Raw genomic sequence first — 17,898 nt, 5'->3', positions numbered from 1 at the left:
AAATTTTAGGATATGACTTGAACTTTTGTGGATATGAGTTGAACCTTTAGGATATGAATTGAATCATTAGGATATGAACCTTTATGAATGCTAATCAAAAGAATTAAAGCTAAAATGTTACAGAGAAAAACATTTTAGCTTTAATTCTTTTGATTAGCAGTTCCATACTTGTGTCAGACAAATCATTGTCTGAATCCGAAGAATATATGACCAACATCCAATTAAGCTTGTACGGATCAGACTTGGAAGAAAGTTGAGAACAAAACTTCCTATGATCTTTGTCATCATAGAGTCTTATGATCCCCGTTTTATCGGAACTGTCATGACCAACGGAAAACATTCCATCACCATCACCCTGTCACTCTCAATTAACTTACTTTTCTTACTTCGGAAAAATAAAGTAGAGAATTCCTCTATAATCTTTCTTTTATCTACTTAGGAAATGTTAAAAATTCCTGCCTATACCATCTCTAGTTGAAACACATGTCATTGCAGTCTCAACATCATTGTCGCTAACAAGAACAACAATTGATCAAAAGACACACCCCGTCAGCTACTGTATCCAAGTTATTCTCTGTATCCAAGTTCATCCCGAGTAATAGTACCATGAGGATAATCACCAAAGCCACCGGACAGCTTTATGATGCCAATGAAGCAAGATGAGCTATTTAATGAAACTCGTATTGTAAAGAAGAAGAAAGAGACTGATTCAGAAAGGTGGGTCGAGGGTCGAGCCTCGACTATACATGTAAGTTTTTTACTTATCATTAAGTATTTTGATTTACTTTTATATAAATTTTGAAATATTAATTCAATATAATTTTTCTTATAGGTTCGCTTCACAGCTGATGTGGGGGAATTTATACGAAGTCAGCCACCTAATGAGTCGGCCGAGGCAATCCAACTTTCGAACGAGGATGCTAAAAGAACACTCCTTGAGTACTTTATATACTTTGAACTAGACAATAGAACTAGTTTTCGAATGAGCTTGTAATAAACGTTAACTTAGTTTCGTTAGCTTAATGTTTTAGTTCTATTGATCTTTATATTTTGTTGCGTTTTAGTGTTGTTGTTGTTATTGTTGCTGGCATAAAATGCCTGTTTAGGATATTTGGTAAAAGCTGGCAGGTGGTGTAGCAGCCAAAACAGACAGTTTCTGCCAAAAATATACCAAAAAAGTGACCAACTTTGGTGTCCAGTTGGTCGCTATTCACTTAAAAAAAAAATTTCTGGTAATTTTGCGACCAAGGTTGGTCGCTTATAGTTAAAAAAAAAATTTAATTCTTGCCATTGGCGACCAATATTGGTCACCCATTAATTATAACATTTATTAATATAGCGACCAAAGTTGGTCGCTTAATATGATTAAAAATAAATAAAAAATAAAACGTTATTTATATCTGGAGACCAACTTTGGTTGCCAAATATATAATATTAAAATATATGAGCGACCAAAGTTGGTCGTTATATGCTTTTCCCAGAAAATTTGGTCCTTTTACCTGGGAGACCAACGTTGGTCGCTATTTAGCGACTAACTTTGGTCCCTAAGGTAAAGGGACCAGCTTAATATCGACCAGGCGTGGTTGGTCGCTTTTTGGCCAATAAGCGACCAACGTTGGTCGCTTTTGCTGGTCACTTTTTTCCGGAATTCTAGTAGTGATAACAACAATTACCAAACTTGATCACATGCCTCATCTCCAACACCCTCTACCACTATCATATGCCCCCTAGAATTTATGTTCAATCAACAACAACAAACCTAGTGTAATCCCATAAGTAGAGTTTGGGAATGATAGTATGTATGTAGACCTTATTCCTACCTTATAAAGATAGAGAGACTATTTCAGAGAAACACTATGTTCAACGATTGTATAGGATTTATGTTCAATCAAACACCCAAAATTATAAGATTTCAGGTAAAATATTTTCTATAGAAGAATTTCAAATGTATTTTTTTGTATATAAAGAATACTTTTAACAAGCACTTTACATCATACCATTAGGGTCTTAATATTTGCAAACAACGTTCCACATATAGGATTTAGCTTCTAAGTTTGAGAGAGTACTCTATTACAAAGTTTACTTCATGCAGGCTTAAGCTATCAATCAGGCACGCGCAGTGTCACGATCCCAAAATCCTACCTTTAGGATCGTGATGTCACATAATCTTTAAGACTAGGTAAACCTAGAATATGTTGAGAATGTAACCGAAATAAACGACTAAGTTATTAATTTAAACTGATAAATGACATAATAAAAGCTCAAACAGAACAACAGCCGTACAATCCCAAAATCGGTAGTATAAAGTCATAATGTCTACTAAAATACACAAGGAAAATTTTAAAATAAAAGAAACAATAGCATATGATCACTAGAAGGTGACTCTGAGGCCTGCGAGCGTCAAACAGGTATACCTTAATGTCTCTGCAATGTCTGAATCAACTTACTAGCATCTGGCATGGGGCAGAGGTACATGGATCTGTATAAAAATGTGCAAACTCGTAGTATGAGTACACTACAATGGTACCCAGTAAGTATCGAGACTAACCTCAGTGGAGTAGTGATGAGGTCAAGTCAATAAACTCACTAGACATAGAAACTTGTGTAGAATATTAATATAAAGCTAACAATGGAAAGTAAAAGCAATAAATGACAATAAAGCAGAATATTAATATAAAGCTAATAACGTAAAGTAAAAGCAGTAAATGACAACAAAGAGTAAGAATGTGATAAAAACAACAAAGGATCAAATACAGTTAAAAATACAAGTGAAATAAATTAAAGAAAACATTAACCGTTCAAATAAACAACTCGTTCAAACGTAGAATGTACAACAAGAATCACCTCGAGGTCCACACCTCATATTCACATTTCACAAGTCACAAATCTTCCTTATATATCCACGTGAGCCTTGCATTTATTTTTAAAAATATTTTTCCTGAAATAGCTTCACTCACTTTAGCCGCCTTATCTCGTCGTGTGAGGTTCAAATGAAGTAATTTTTCTTACTAGAAACATGCGCATAAATCCCCCTTATCTCACCTCATGCGCATCAAAATCACGATCCTTATGATTCCGCATGTGTATCTCTTCACAACACAATAATCACCTCACACCACACGTGCCCATATGCCACAATATTTCCAAAACAAAAATACCAATATCACAACAACGTATAGCCCCCCGCTCAGTAATAATGTATACAAGAGTCTCAACAACAACATAATAAAACGAAAGAATAAGCTCAATAATGAAAGTTATTCCATATAATAACAACTTGAATTGAATGCACATAAGAATAAACTCGAAAACAAAAGACATAACATGTAATAACAAGTTCAATTAAATGCATATAAGAATAAACTCGACAAGAAAAGATATATAATGTAATAACAACTTCATTTAATTGCGTATAAGAATAAACTCGACAATGAAAGACACATGTAATAACAGCTTCAATTAAATGCATATAAGAATAAACACGTCAATGAAAGGCATAACATGTAATAACAACTTCAATTAAATGCATATAAGTAACGTAAGAATCTAAATCGATCAATTTCAACATATAATTCCATGTACACACTCGTCACCTCATGTACATGTATTTCACATAATCCAAATAGTGTAATTAAACCAAATCCTATGGGGTAGTTCCCCCACACAAAGTTAGACAAGATACTTACCTCAAGTAGGCCAAATCGACACTCAAAATGGATTTTCCCTTAAACTTCGCCTCCGCACGGCTCAAATCTAACCAAAAACGACTTAATATAACTGAAATTGGTTCAAAATCAATTACCCAATATTTGTATGTGAAAATCCATCCTAAAAATCACCTCCTACCGAGCCTAGGGTTCTAAAATGTGATAAATAAATCTAAATCCCGTATTTTAGTCCTTTTTTTCAGGAGCAGAAGTCGTGAATGTGACCCCTGGTTTGCAAATCCGGTGCTTGACAACCCAGGAAAATCTTCGCAAATGCTACACTGACTTTGCTAAAGCGAAGTCATTCCCTTCCGCAAATACGGCCAAGTGGTCCCAATTGCGACCTGCCCAGCCCAAGCCCATTTTTTTCGATTGCGAGTAAGGCATCGCATTTGCGACGCCTGAACTCTCCCTTCCTACTTCGCAACTGCGATGTTGGTGCTCGCAATTGTGATAACTGGAGCACCAGCACACCAGCAACCTGAAACAAGTTCAAACCATTCTGAAATACGTATGAAACTCACCCGAGCCCTCGGGATTCCACACTAAACATCCACACAAGTCTAAAAATATCATATAGACTCGCTCACGCGATCAAAACACCAAAATAATATTGGAAACCACGTATCAGACACCAAAACACATGAAAATAAAAAAGAAACTCAAGAATCGCTAGAATCACAACGGAGCGTCTTATTCCTATGAAACCAACTCAGAATGACACCAAATTTTGCAGACAAATTCCAAATAACAAAAAAAACTTATTCAAAGTCCCAAAACCAAAATATGAACTCGATAGACATAAAGTCAATCTACGATCAAACTTAAAGAATTTCTTAACCTTCAAATTGTTAACTTTCGATAAAACAAGCTAGGAACCTCCTAATTCAATTCTGGGCATATGTCTAAGTCAAAAATTACTATACTAACCTATTGGAGCCATCAAAATACCATTCCAGGGTTATTTTCACAAAAGTCAAACCTCAGTCAATATTTCCAACTTAAGCTTCTAAAACCAACGGATCCAAATCATTCCAAAACTTTCCGAAACAAAACTAACCATCCCCACAAGTCATAAAATTACAAATACACATACAAGAATCTTTAAAACGAAAGCGGAGCTCATACACACAAAACGACCAATCGGGTCATTACATTCTCCCCCTTTTAAAACAAACACTTGTCCTCGAACGTTCATAGAGACATACCTAAGGTGCTAAAAAGGTGAGGATAATGACTCCGCATGTCGTCCTTGGTCTCCCAAGTTGCCTCCTCGACCAGTTGACCCCTCCATTGAACCTTCACTGAAGCAATATTCTTTGGCCTGAACTTCCGGACCTGCGTGTCCAAGATAGCCACCAGCTCCTCAACATAAGTCAAATCCTTATCCAATTGGACTGAGTTGAAATCTAATACATGTGAAGGATCACCATAATGCTTCCGGAGCATGGAAATATGGAATATCGGGTGAACTCCCGATAAGCTGGGTGGAAATGCAAGTCTGTAGGACACTTCACCAACTCTCTCAAAGATCTCCCAAGGACCAATATACCGAAGAGTCAAATTGCCCTTCTTTAGGAACCTCATCACACCCTTCATGGGTGAAACTCTGAGCAAAACCCTCTCTCACACCATGAATGCTATATCACCACAAGCCCTCCGATCAGCATAACTCTTCTTCCTAGACTGTGCTGTACAAAGCCGATCCTGAATCAACTTAACCTTCACCGAGGCATCCCGAACCAAATCGCTGCCCAATAACCTAGCCTCCACAGGTTCAAACCATCCAATCGAAGAACGACATTGCCTCCCATATAAAGCCTCATAAGGAGCCATCTGGACGCTTCATTCATAACTGTTGCTGCAGGCGAACTTTGCGAGCAGTTGAAACTTATCCCATGAACCCCTGAAATCAATAACACATGCACGTAGCATTTCTTCCAATACATTATGAGTGCGCTCGCACCGTCCGCCCATCTGTGGATGAAATGTCGTACTCAGCTTGACCGGTATGCCTAACTCACGCTGCACAGCTCTCCAAAAATGCGATGTGAACTGCGTGCCTCGATTAGATATAATAAACACCGGCACCCCATAAAGAAAAACAATCTCACAGATATAAATCCGAGCCAGCTGCTTTGAAGAGTGGTAGTCATGACTAGAGTGAATTGTGCAGACTTGGACAGCTTGTCCACAATGACCCACACTGCATCAAATTTACTCAAGGTCCATGGAAGTCTAACTACAAAATCTATAGTGATATGCTCCCACTTCTACTCTAGAATATCAAGCCTCTGAAGTAAACCGCCCAGTCTCTGATGCTCGTACTTCACCTGTTGACAGTTTAAACACCAAGCCACATAATTCATTATATCATTCTTCATTCTTCTCCACCAATAGTGCTGTCTCAAATCCTGGTACATCTTCGCGGCACCCAAATGAATGGAATACCGCGAACTATGGGCTTCCTCAAGAATCAATTCAGGCAACCTATCCACATTGGGTAGACAAATCCGTCCCTACATCCGTAACACCTCACCATCTCCAATAGAAACCTCCTTGACATTACCGTGTTGCATCGTATCCTTTAGGACAAACAAGTGGGTATCATCATACTGATGCGTTTTGATGCACTCAAACAAAGAAGACCATAAAACCACGCAAGTAAGAACCTAGCTAGGCTCCGAGATATCCAACCTCACTAACCGATTGGCCAAAGACTAAGCGTCTAATGCTAACGGTATCTCTCCAACTGGAATATAATCATGACTCCCCATGCTCACAGCCTTCCTACTCAAAGTATTGGCTACCACATTGGCCTTCCGAGGAAGATAAAGAATGGTGATATCATAGTCCTTTAATAGATCTTACCGCCTCTGTTACTTCAAGTTTAGATCTTTTTGTTTAAACAAGTGTTGTAGACTCCAGTGATCTGTGAATACCTCACAAGACACGCCGCCTTCTTCTTTCTCTTCCTCGCTAAAAGAGAAAAAATCTTTCTTTCTACTTGTACTTTCCCTCTTATTCTACAATATTATTTAATATTCTTAAAGGTGGGTCACTTTAGATCAAATCTTTCTTGTGATTTTCTATTCTCTTATGAGAAATGGTTTGCTTCGTTTGAGCCGTCGTCGCTTAATGCATGTAGGGGGGCTGGGGCTTTTCCCCCACGACCCCTTTTAAAGGAGAACCAGAAGAACAACAATGAACTCAAAGCTAATGAAGGAGATCCGCAACTTGAACAAGGTACACGGGATCTTTCCTACCCCTTTCTATTTCGACTTCTTTGAAAGGTGAAAGAGTAAGAANTCCCCTTCCTTAGCGTACCCGTCCATTAAGGCATTCTTCCTTCTTGCGTATGTGTTATAGCTCATAGCTCTAAGCCCCAATTCCTTGGTGAAAAGAGCTGTCGCCTTTAAATCATCGAAAAAAGAAAAGAAGGAACCGCTCGAAAGGGACCACACAACAATGGCTCATAACTGGAAAACATAACAACAATGTCTCCTAGCTGCAAAAGAATGGCTCCCAACTGAAAATTTCTCTCGATCACTCTCTAACAGAAAGCCATTTTCCCTTTCGCAAAAAGTAAACTTGGACTTCTTTCCTAAGCGGAGATTTGGACTAGATGGACCTAAGCAACCCGCCGACAGGGGCAGCCTTTCACTGTTGGAAACTTTGATTTAGATTGGTAGGATTCTGTCTAATCTTTCCTAATTTTGAAATTGCACTCAATCAACATAGTTTCCACTCATTCCTTCTCGACCGCCTCTTTTCTAGTCACTTTTGATCAAATCTTTCTTGTGATTTTCTATTCTCTTATGAGAAATGGTTTGCTTCGTTTGAGCCGTCGTCGCTTAATGCATGTAGGGGGGCTGGGGCTTTTCCCCCACGACCCCTTTTAAAGGAGAACCAGAAGAACAACAATGAACTCAAAGCTAATGAAGGAGATCCGCAACTTGAACAAGGTACACGGGATCTTTCCTACCCCTTTCTATTTCGACTTCTTTGAAAGGTGAAAGAGTAAGAAGCTAGACCGACTTGTTCCTCTTTGCTTTGATTCGATAGTTGGAACTCTTTGTATATAGGTTATGCCTAGGGCAAGACCCTTAGGAGAGATAAGGAAGGTATTAAGAAAAGGAATCCGGTCTTTGACGATCCAGTCTTAGCTAGCACCTTTCGCGCTAGGCGCTCACCTTTTTTGTCTGGGTGGAAGCTGGCGGGCAGGGCTTGCTTAACCGGATACACGGAATTGGGATCTCCGTTGCATGCAAATCTTTCCACAGAGATAGTGCCTCCAAATCTTCAATGCGTGAACGATGGCTTCCAACTCTAAATCATGTACTAGGTAGTTCTTCTCATGGGGCTTCAACTAACATGAAGCATAAACAATCACTCTACCTTGCTACATCAATACGCACCCAATTCCAATCGGTGAAGCATCATAATAAACTGTATAAGAAACAAATGTTGAAGGTAAAACAAAAACTGGAGCTATGGTCAAGGCAGTCTTGAGCTTCTGAAAGCTCTTCTCACACTTGTCAGACCACCTGAATGGGCCACCTTTCTAAGTTAATCTGGTCATAGGATCTGTGATGGATGAGAAACCCTCCACGAAATGGTGGTAATAACCAAACAAGCCTAGAAAACTTTGGATCTCGGTAGCAAAAGACGATTTGGGCCATCTCTGAACTGCCTCCACCTTCTTCAGATCCACTTAATCACCTCATTAGAAATCACATAGCCCAAAAAATCCACTGAATCAAGCCAAAACTCACACTTGGAGAATTTAGCGTATAGCTTCTTCTCCCTCAAGGTCAGGAGCACGATCCTCAAGCGCTGCTCATGATCCTCCCGGCTGCGAGAATACACGAATATGTTGTCAATGAACACGATGACAAAGAATCAGGATATGGTTGGAACATACTGTTCATCAAGCGCATAAAGGTTTTTGGGGCATTGGTCAGCCCAAATGACATCACCAAAAATTCATTGTGACCATAGCGAGTCCTAACTTCGGAATATCTGAATCCCGAATCTTCAACTAATCGTACCCCGATCTCAAATCTATCTTCGAGAATACCCTAACACCTTGAAGCTAACTGAACAAATCATCAATATGCGGCAGTGGACACTTATTCTTGACTGTAACCTTGTTCAGTTGCCTGTAATCAATACACATCCAAAACTCACAGTTTTGGCTTTATCGAGGTGCTCTTGAAGTTGTTCCTTTAATTCCTTCAAATTCACTGGTGTTATACGATATGGTAGAATAAAAATGGATTGAGTGTCCGACACCAGGTCAATACCAAAATCGATATCCCTATCCGGCGGCATGCCCGATAGGTCTGCTGGAAACACATCTGGAAAATCTCTCACTATCAAACTGACTCAACAGTAGGAGTATTAGCACTGACATTCCTCACAAAGGCTAGATATGCTAAGCATCCCTTCTCAACCATCCGATGTGCTTCCAGGAAATACACCACCCTATTAAGAACATAATCTAATATATATCTCCACTCCATCCACAACAAACCCAACATAGTCAGTGTTACGGTCTTGGCGTGATAATCTAATATAGCGTGATAGGGCGACAACCTGTTACACTCTATATTTTCGTATGTGAGAGTACGTCGTAAGTCAATTGATATAAGCTCAGAAATGAGATCATCTTTGAAAGTACATAAAGTAAGTTAATCATTTTAACTTGGAGGCTACAAATATTTAAGATCATGAACTGCAAGTACCAAGGGGGTTGAAAGGCTTAGAAGCTAAACGAATTGAAGAAAATAAGTTTCATCAAAAGTCGACAAGTTGAGAATGTTAGCAACGAAAGTATTGCTTACCAATGCTCCTTGGTATGACGTAAAATCTTTAATATGTACAAATTCTGTATTTGAGTGCTTGAAGATACTTTTCTCAACCAAAAAAAGTGTTCTATACCAAATGGATAAAAACGACTTAACAGGGTAAGTCATCTTTAGTTAAAAACCCTCTGTACTCCTACTCTACTTTGCTTAGCTGGTTTCCACCAACATGTAGACATTATTTACTCTATACTACTCCCCCGTTCAATTTAGATGAGGTAGTTTGACTCGGCATAAAGTTTAAAAAAAAGAAGGCTTTTGAAACTTATGATCTTAAAAGCTTATGGGGTAAAAGTTTGTGGGGCCATGACATTTGTGTGGTTATGAAAGCTTCTCATTAAGAGTAAAATGGGTAAAATGAAGAGTTTAAAGTTGAATTATTTCAAAATTTAAAAGTGTGTCATTAATTTTGGAACAGATTAAAAAGGAAAGTATCTCATCTAATTTGAAATAGAGGGAGTACTAACAAGTAACAACAGTTACCAAACTTGATCACATGCCTCATCTCCAACACCTTCTACCACTATCATATGCCCCAGAATATATGTTCAATCAACAACAACAACAACAAACCTAATATAATCTTATAAGTGGAGTTTGGGGAGAATAGTGTGTATGTAGACTTTACGCCTACCTTATGAAAATAGAAAGACTATTTCAGATAAACCCTCTGCTCAAGGATTGTATAGATTATATGTTCAATAAAACACCCAAAATTATAATATTTCAGGGAAAATGTTTTCTATAGAAGAATTTCTCATGTAATTTTTTTTATATAACGAATACTTTTAAAAAGCGCTTTACATCATACCATTAGGGTCTTAATTAATATAAGCAATGTTCCACATATAGGATTTAGATTCAAGTTTGAGAGAGTACTCTATTACAATGTTTACTTCATGTAGGCTTAAGCTATCAATCAGGCACCCGCAGTGTCACGACCCCAACGTCCCATCCTTAGGATCGTGATGGCACCTAGTCTTTAGGACTAGGTAAGCCTAGCACATGTTGAGAATTTAACCGAAATAAACGACTAAGTTATTTATTTAAATAGATAAATGACATCATAAAAGCCCAAACGGAATAACAGTCATTCAATCGTAGTACAGAGTCATAATTTCTACTGAAATACACTAGGAATCTCTATTACAATACTGTTCAAAATTAAAGAAACAGTAGCATATGATAACTAGAAGGTGACTCTAAGGCATGCGAGCGTCAAGTAGGTATACTTTGAAGTCAACTCAGTAGCGCCCGGCATGGGCAGAGGCACCTGGATCTGCACAAAAATATGCAGAAGCGTCGTATGTGCATACTACACTAATACCTAATAAGTATCAAAACTAACCTCGGTGGAGTAGTGATGAGGTCAAGTCAAGACACTCACTAGACATAGAAACCTGTACAGAATATTAATACAAAGCTAACAACGGGAAGTAAATCAATAAATGACAGCAAAGCAGAATAGTAATATAAAGCTAACAACGTAAAGTAAAAGCAGTAAATGACAACAAAGAGTGAGTATGTGATAAAAACAGCAAAGAATCAAATATAGTTAAAAATGCAAGTGAAATAAATTAATGAAAACATTAACCATTCAAATCAACAAGTCGTTCCAACATAGAATGTACAAAAAGAATCACCCCGAGGTCCATACCTCACATTCACATTTCACAAGTCACAAATCACAAATCTTCCTTATATCACCATGTGAGCCATGCATTTATTTTTAAAAATACTTTTTCCGAAATAACTTCACGCGCTTTATCCCGCTTATCTCACTGCATGTGCTTCAAATGAAGTAATTTTCCTTACTAGCAACATACACATAAATGCCCCTTCTCGCCTCATGCACATCAATATCACCATCCTTATGCTACCGCATGTGCATCACATCACAACAAAATAATCAACTCACACCACACGTGCCCATATGCCATACCATTGCCAAAACAACAATACCAATGTCATAACAACGCATAGCCCACGGCTCAAAAATAATATATACAAGAGTCTCAACAACAACATAATAAAATAGAAGAATAAGCTCAACAATGAAAGTTATTCCATGTAATAACAACTTCAATTGAATGCACATAAGAATAAACTCGACAACTGATAGAATATATGAGTCCACCAAACTATATAAAGACCAGGTTCTCTATAGGTTCCGACTGATAGTGCTAATGAAACAATAAGTAAATGGAACAGAGAGTTTTTACGTGGAAAAATCCATGCTCAAGGGGATAAAAAACCACAAACTACACTGGTAGGATTTCAACTTCACTATGAGAAACTTTACATTACAACCTATGCAATCTAGGAATTAAACTCTCAATCCCTCACTAACTTCTATTACACCTATTACAAGACACTTTGCAATACACCTATTACAAAGACTTCAACACATGACTAACTCTAGTCACGACACAAACACTGAAAGTTTATGGTTTTCAAGGGGTTCCTAAGTAACACTTCTAAATAAGCAAAGTAGGAACTACAATGAAGAAAGATTACAAAGTTACAACTCAACTAAGGACAAACAAGATACTTGCTACATGAACTAGTCCGTAGTAGTGTTGTTCTTTGTTCTTGATGCACTTGAGAATTGAATGCTTGGCAGGCAGAACGGTTGGAGTGCTTGAATATGAATTCTCAAGTGTTCAAGTGATGTTTTGTTGTAATTCTCTTTGTTAATACAACTTAGATGACATCACTTGAATGATGTAATCACTTGGTTGGTTAAAGGGAAGTGACTGCAGTACTGTGCAGCACTGTTTGCGTGTACAGTGCAGGCAATCACTTTCCAGCTGTAGACAGTTGACTTCGTACTGTTGTCAGGGAAACACAAGGGGATCAGGTCCTTGTGTTGATTCTTTGTCTTCTGAAGTCATAGCAACTCACATTAGCTGGAGTCCGTTGATTTGAGTTGTGTACCAAGTGTGTCAGGTTCCTTATCTGGTTCTTTAACAGTAAGTTTGTTAGATCATCAAAACATAAAGCTAAGGTACTGTAAACCCATCAATTTCCCCCTTTTTGATGATGAAAAACTTAGAAATTGATAACACGTGTTTAGAGCAAAATAAACCAGATGAAGTAACATGAACTTCACAAGTTCCCCTGACTTTATGCTTCCCCCTTAATTAGATCCCTGTTTCAATTATACTTCTCCCTTTTGGCATCATTAAAGATACATAAGCAAGCAATCAACATAAAGAAGTCTAGCCTAGCTAACTCATGCCATATATGTTCACACAACATGATAGAAAAGAGAAACAGACAAAGATAAGCATTAAACAGCAAAAAAGGATAGTTTTTATAAAACATAAGCCTTTGCCATTACAGCAAAGGTAAAATTTGGACTATTTTCATCAGGAGCAGTACAAGGAAATTCCATCCACACCACAAAAGAAAAACAAAATAAACTGCCATAGAGTCATCAAAAACAAAAAGAGATAATCCAGTCACTGAAGGGTTTGCCTAGGGGACACTAGGAGGAGAGGGCTTAGAATCTGCAGCAAGGGTGTTGAGAACGAGATCAATTTGGGCATTTTCCGACATTTGCTCTGCGAGCAGTTTCTCCTTTAGGTTCTCCACTTGTTGCCTGAGATCACCATTTTCTTTGGTCAGACGAGCGATCTCCTCATTTGACCTTGGTGCCCCTTGGGCCTGCTGACTCTCCAGAATGGCATTCCTTGCCTTCAACTTTCGAATCTCCTCGGTAGAACTATTTTGGGCATTGATAAGCTGAGAGATTGTTGAAGTGCTTCCTACCCCTACACCTTTTTCAACACATTTGCATTCCTCCAAAGTAGTTTGAGAGAAGGTCTGCTTCTTGGTCCTTATCTTGGGTTGTCCCAAAGGCACATCAAAGAACTTGGAGACATACGTGAGAAGAAATCCATAAGGAAGACCATGGTTCCCATCTTTGAAAGTAGCCACCTTTTGCATGTGCTCAATCATGATGGCTGGCAAGTTTATAGCATGGAGTCCATCCAATGCTTCCATCAAATACAGATCAGACTTGGAAGTGATGGACCTTCTCTCAGAACGGGGTAGAAGAACCTTGTTCACCAACTCAAACAATAACTGATAAATAGGAAATAGATCTTTCTTGTGTACCCGTTCCCCTCGCTGGACTGCGCCTTCCTTCACAATAGCATTACTAAAATTTGACCCACACACATTCTTGACAGAGGACATACCATTAGCAGGGACCTTAGGTAGGTCTCCAAGCAGAGCAGCATCCATAACAATACAACTCCATTGACTAAAGCACAAATATGGTCAGATTCAACAGGAAAGAGGTCTACATAGAAACTTTGCACCTCATCCTCATAGACTTTGGGCACATTCACTTTGAAAAGATGTCCCCACTGTTGAAACTCGACCATTTCTAGTAGTTGTCTCATACCGGCCATTTCAGAGATTTCTGGGTCAAAAGTGCAACCCCACAGAACCTTTTGGTACCTCAATCTTTCCTTGCTGGACAGACTTTCACGTTTCACTCTCTTTGCAGAATCAGGTTCCCTCACAGTTTCTAACTTCCTTTTTCTTGACTTCACACTCGATTTACCCTTTCCACTTGATTTCACTAAGACATCTTCATCAGACAATGACTGTTCACCCACAACTTGTTTCAACTTGTCACCACTTTTCACTGACTTTGAACTTGGCGTAGCAACACCTTCCTCTGAAGCTTTTTTAGCAGATTGCTTCTTTTTCTGAGACCTTTTAACCAAGGAACTTGGTTCCTCTGTTGCTTCCTCATCCACTTCCACCACAGGAATGTTCTTGTCATATACAACCTCTCCATTTTTCACCAGCCTATTCTTCTTCTTCTTGCTACTCCTTTTACTCTTCTGCAAGGCAGACTCAAAAGCCTCCTTTGCTTGCAACCTAGTGGTAGGTCGCTTAGGAGAGGGCTTAGGAGTGGCTATTGGCCTCCTTCTGGCAATGAAAGCCTCTAGAGCCACATTGTCCTGATCTTCATCATCACTAGACTGCACGATAGGAGCCAAAATTTCTAGAGGCTCAACATCAAAGTGAGGAGAAGGAGCAGGCTCGAAACTGACCTGGGAAGAGGATCCTTGACCTGTTTCCTCAAGAGAGGGATCATGTCCTTCAAGAAGGGTCCCAGTAGTTTCTTCTGGTGCAGAATTTTCAAAGAGCACCACAGCTCCTTCTTCCACTGACAACTGAGTCTCTTTCCTCTGAGAATCAGGCACAGAAGAGGTGACCCCATACACTATACCCTTACCAGAGATTGTCAAAATGTTTTCTTCGTCTCCTTTCTCTAGAGATTCTATGGGAGCAACAAATTCTGAGACAGGGTTACTTGAAGACTGATCAACACTAACCTCAGAAACCTTTTCGGCCTGTGGATTCTCGCTTTGTTCTCCATCTTTTTTGTGTTCTGCGAAAATCTCAGTCGACAGAGACGAGGGACTATCAAGTTTGGGGGGTTTTGAGTTCTCAACACCTTGAGAGAGAGAAGGGTCTGAGCGAGTGATGGGAGAAGTGGAGGGTGAAGGAGAATCAGGTTTAGGTGCTTCAATTTCAACATTTGTAGAGACAAGAGGGTTGAGAGACATTTCACTGGGAGCGGAGGAGTCCAGGGTTTTCTCAGAAAGTGTGGGAAGGGTTGTTTGATTTTTAGCCATGGCAGATGAAGTTTGAAAGTTCTGGAGAGGGGCTAATGAGAGGGAAAGAGAGAGAGAAAAAGATGATCGCTCAAAGTGATAGAGGGTTTTAATGGTAGAAGAGACAATTATGAGGGAGAGAGAAACCGGTTCTGAAACGGCGGTAGTTTTGTGGGGAGTTGCAACGTTTCAGAGGGAAGTGAAGGGATTTGAATGAAAAGACGTGACATACAGGGTCTGAAAAGGTTGGTGACATGGCAATTAAATTTTGTTTAGATATGTATGAAAAAGCACAAGACCACTAACCTGTGGTACAACAACCTGGTTCTTGAACTGTCCTTCAAAAGTTCTCAATCCTCTTTTACCTTTCATGCAATGCATCTGTAGCTTCTATAATCATCATGTGTGTCTACCTGCAACGGTATTGAAGTGAGTTAGACTTGGCCGGAAAACACTTTAGCTAATGTTACCTAAATGTGACTTTTATATCCAAATGGTGGGAATCAGGTTCTCAATTTGGCTTTATTATCTCCAGCTTCAGTCTATTTCTCTCAAAATGTTCTCTGCTCAGTGCTTTGGTGAAGATATATGCAATTTGGTCTTCTGTACTACAGAACTTCATATAGATAAGCCCCTTCTCCACATTGTCTCTGAGAAAATGATGTCTCACATCAATGTGCTTGGTTTTTTTATGTTGAACCGGGTTCTTGGACATGTTGAGTGCGCTAGTGTTGTCACATAGAAGAGGCACATAATCAGTGTACACACCAAAATCTTCCAATTGCTGTTTGATCCATAGGAACTGAGCACAGCAGGAAGCAGAAGCAACATATTCTACATCAGCTGTTGAAAGAGCAACTGAGTTCTGCTTCCTTGTGCCCCATGAGATGAGACATGATCCTAGAAAGTGAGCCATTTTCATGCCCACAAGACAGCCTGCATAGTCAGCATCAACATACCTAATAAGGTTAAAATTATCACCTGAAGGGTAGTACAGGACCAGGTCTTGTGTTCCCTTATGATATCTCAAAATTCTCTTGGCAACCTTCAGATGAGATTCCTTGGGATTTGACTGAAACCTTGCACATAGCCCCACACTAAAGACAATATCAGGTCTGCTGGCAGTGAGGTAGAGAAGAGCCCAATAATGCTTCTATACATGGTTTGATTTATAGGAGAGCCAGGTTCATCCATGTCCAGTCGAGTAGCAGTGGCAATGGAGTGTCAATCACTTTTAATGCTTCCATATCAAACCTCTTCAGAAGCTCCTTGATGTATTTCCGCTGACTGATGAATGTACCCTTTGTGGACTGCTTCACTTGAAGACCCAAGAAGAAATTCAACTTACCCATCATGCTCATCTCAAATTCACTTCCCATGAGTTTGGCAAATTTTTCACACAGTGAATCAACTGTTGCCCCAAAAATGATATCATCAACATATACCTGAACGATGAGCAGGTTCCTCTCTCGTTTCTTCAGGAACCAGTGTTGATACCCAATTTTTCCCTAAGTATTTTTATGTACTCAAAATATCCTCAAAATAGCATATACATGCATATATAAGCATTCCCAAGAATTTTGGTATTTTTCCTTATTTTAAATCAATTTATTGTCTATTTTAACAGTACAAAATCCAATAATTATTCCCAAAATCATTTTTCTGAATAACTTATTTTATTCTCATATTTACACCAAATATAATTAAGCTAATTTTTTGTATATTTTTACAAATTTGTTTGGTATTTTTAAAGCTAATTGCATATAAAGGCAATTATAGCCTATTTTACGATTAATAGTGTTTTATAATTGTAAAATTAGTTCTAATATTTTTAAATTAATACATATGTATTATTAGTTGGTTCAGCATCTTCGATTTTCTATTAAAATCATTTTCACTATTTTTATAAAATAACAGGGGAAAAACCGGCTTTTTCAATTTTGGCCACATTTCATTTCAATTATAGCCTCAATTTCATTTTAATCTTAAACCCAATTGGGCCCAATCCTAATGCCCAATTGGGCCAGCCCAATTCCAATTTAACCCAACCCCTGACCCATTAAACTAAACCCGCCCGGGATCCCTTTAAATCCAGGCCGTTGATCCTTTTGATCAACGGCCACAAATAACCCTTTCCTTTTTAATTCCAAACGACCTAAACCTAACCCTCATTTCTATCAGACAGCCGCCCCCAAACTCTCTCCTTCTCTCAAACGCTCCCTAGCACTCGAAACCCTAATCGCCTCCGCCGTCTTCTCCGAGCAATCTCATCGGAGTCCATGGCTTCTCCGGCCATGGACATCCTGTGCTTACCTTCCTTTCCCCCAAACCGTGGTTGTTCGAGATTTCGAGGCCTGACCTCGATAAAGTCCGTTCAGATCCGTTGTAGATCTGTGGTTCTATGGCTTCTCCGGCCATGTCCCGGTGTGTTCGAGCTTTAAGAGCCTAGCTATGACTCAGATCTGTTCGAGACCAGACCCTTTCCACGCCTTCTCATTTCTAGGGTTTCTCAGAAACCCTAAACTATTCGAGGTTCTTTCTTTGTTTATTTGCCTAGATCTGTGTTGAACCTATGCTATATTTGACGTTTTGAGTGTTTTCCCCAAATTTCCTTTTCAAAATCGTTGGTTTTTCAAAATTAGGGTTTCTGAAAGTCTTTCGATTCTTGTTGTTCTTTTCTTT

This window comes from Nicotiana attenuata, chromosome 3, assembly GCF_001879085.1.
Source record: "Nicotiana attenuata strain UT chromosome 3, NIATTr2, whole genome shotgun sequence".
NCBI lineage: Eukaryota > Viridiplantae > Streptophyta > Magnoliopsida > Solanales > Solanaceae > Nicotiana > Nicotiana attenuata.
The sequence above is the reverse complement of the archived record's forward strand: the minus strand, read 5'-3'. Positions refer to the sequence as shown.